We start from the raw sequence: 3,142 nt of genomic DNA, 5'->3' as shown, positions 1-3,142 counted from the left end.
AAGTAAAGTTAATTATAATTAATTAATTATAATAATTAATAATAATAATACTTATTATAATAATACTTTACTTATCTATCTACTTATTTACTTTTCCTTTCTCTCTCTTCTTCTCTCTCTCTCTCTCTCTCTCTCTCTCTCTCTCTCTCTCTCTCTCTTTCCGTATTCTCGCATAGTCACTGCTCTATCCATTTCGCAATTAAGCGCCTTAGAGGATTACGGAATGAGTTAGGTGACTTGAAGAAACTCGCTAACATTATACAATTATTTAGTGAACTAGGTGGATATATCGTGTTTCTGTCAGAAAAGGTCATCGCTGATGATCAAACGTCTAATGGAGTTTCCTGCGACCGAGAAAGGGTGAAAGTATTGCGCAGGCGACGTTATTGGGTTTCAAGTTTCACTCGAAGAGATTCCACCATTAGATGCTTAAAACGTTTGTCTAACTAGCGGAATTCTCATAGGGAATTTATCTACTTGAAATGTAAACTAAGTTCGAATCGGAACTCGCAGAACTGCGCGCGTTGAAAGAAGATTAATCCCATCAGTTTAAATTTGGTTCAAGTTTCGCCCATTGGTACTTAGAACGAAATTATTCTTTCCATCCTTTATCCATCCCATTTCTCTGACACTAATCTACAGGCTTGAGAATTTTTAACAGAATTCTTTAGAAGAAGGTGATCGTCGATGCTTGTAAAATATCTTCTTGCAAAATATCTTCTGTAATTTGCCTTGCAAAATATTTATACTGAGGATTAGGTGTCAGTGACAAGCGTTGCAAGAGTTATGAGTGAGATCACGATGTGACGTTAGAGGATGCAGACGACGCCTTCGGTCTCAGACGAGGCTGAAAGAGATTTTAGGGTTGACGGAAATGAGGCACCGCTCGGTGTCGCGATAAGATTTCGACGTGAACGTGGTTCGAAGGTAATTCCCCTTCCGTAAAAATGGAGGAACACGGTGTCGAGATAAGCCGCGCGATTATTGAATTTCTTTATGCATGGTTGTTGGGATTCTAGATAATAAATGGTACCTTAGAAATAAATGTATTTTTAGTTCTTTTGTTTTTTTTCTTTAATCTCTTCTCTTTTATTCTTCTCTTTTATTACTCTATAAATATATTCCATATAATTTCATTTAAAGAGAGAAAGAAATTAGAGGATGCAAACACAAGGACAGATCCACAATCGGCATTTAAATTTTTAATAGTGCCAAAAAGGATGATCTAAATTTTTTGTTAATTGACATAAATTTAGGATTAAATAATTGATCGTAAAGTCCTCAGTGAAAATATTTATTGAGAATTCAGAAACTAATTCACAATAAGGGAAAGAGGGTTTTCAAAGCTTATTTTCCGATACGCATGAGCTGTCTCAAAGCGATTTAGCGAAAACGACAGTCATTGTTTTGTTTCCATTCGTGCGATTAATCGCAATGGTGCGGTGACATCGTTGGGACACGCACAGAGGAAAGAGAGGAACTACGAAGTCTCTTTCATTCCGGGGACCTATTATTCTTTGGTCTCCGCTCTTTCGTCTTTCTTGTTTCTATTCTCCTCTTATTTTGTTTTGTTTTGTTCTTGCTTGATCCCTTCGTTCCTCATTTCAGTGTACGTTCACCAAACCTTGTTCCACCCTCTGTTGCTTTGACCAAACAGAGTTAGTTTAACCAAGCTAACTCGTTGTGTGAAACAAATGTCACCTCGATCCATCTTTGTTGCAAGTGCTTCTAATGAATTTTAAATTATCCAGTAACTGAGTTAATAGTCGCAATTATTGTCATTATATAACATGATCTAATTCTGAAGAATTAAAACTGATAAAACTGATATAACGGTCTCTTATTTATGTTAAATGCGTAATATGGACAAGTCTGGCGAGGAATAAAGATACCTATTCGGTAAAGCTTCAATAGATTTTGCGACGACAGTGCTATAATTTCATGCCTGTTACCATCGAATCTTTTTAGATAATCCGGGAGGTAATCTAACATCTCTCTTTTAGAGGTTTGCCGCGTTCTCTTGCATGAACGAGCAGATCCGTAATTGAACGAAACCCATTGCCTGGATATGATGGATCCTGCGGGTTCTGGTCCGGCGATTATTAATATCGCGGTCATCGAAATTGATTCGTTACCGGGAGCCAATGACGTCGTCATACAAAACAACCGCATGTACCTTTCTATATCTGTCTCCTAAACTGTCAAGCTATTTCTTTCGCGTACCATCATTATATAAATTGACTTCGAATGCAGCATTAATTCTAAGATACCTTATCGGAAACTGTAATATATTGAAGGGTAATATATTTAAGGCCGAAATTTATAGTCTATTCTTATTTTAAAACAGTCTTGTGTAATGGCTTAAGATATTTTAATAATATGGCTCTATGATTTATTAAATTTTAAAATAGTTTTAAACATAAAAATAAGTTACAAATATTGACTAAAAGTGATACCATAATCGTTATTGAGTGCTACATTATCGATTAAAATTGTCCAAACTGATATGATGATCCGCGTTAACGATTAAATTTCATCGTTCATATCGATTTTCCAGAACAAATTGATGTTCGGGAAACGGCAACAAAATCAAGCGCCATCCATTCGAAATGAAGCATAAAATTGTTCACGTTGTTTGTCAATGATTTGATGATTGCGGAAGTTTAATTTAGCCCATTAAGTACATGTATATGCATGCTGAATGCAATGAAATACAATGTAACTATTCTTATACATGTAGATGTGGGAAAGAGGGATTTAACGATACCTGCTTCGATATCCCATCGAAATTCGAAATCTAACGTTTATATTTGAAGGTATTCTTAGTTGATGCTTAAGACAGTTTGAGTATAATCTTAAGATGTCATGAGAGCCGTACTGTTAGCTTCTTGTTACTTAGCTTGAAATAAGCATGAATACCGGTCTTGAAATAAGCATGAATACCGGCTTTAGAGTAATCGGAAAAGTATCAAATTAATTCTTATATGATTCGGTACTATCCTGGGTAGATCCAGTCTAACCGATTTCTGTTCGTATAAATTTCTTGCAAGTTCAAATATAGTACAAATTATATAGTACGAATTAAATTATATAGTACATTTTATTACTTTCCAAAATGAACTTAAACTTTGTTTTAGAAAGT

Source organism: Atta cephalotes (assembly GCF_000143395.1).
Source record: "Atta cephalotes unplaced genomic scaffold scaffold00023, whole genome shotgun sequence".
Lineage (NCBI taxonomy): Eukaryota > Metazoa > Arthropoda > Insecta > Hymenoptera > Formicidae > Atta > Atta cephalotes.
This window is presented reverse-complemented; position numbering follows the sequence as displayed.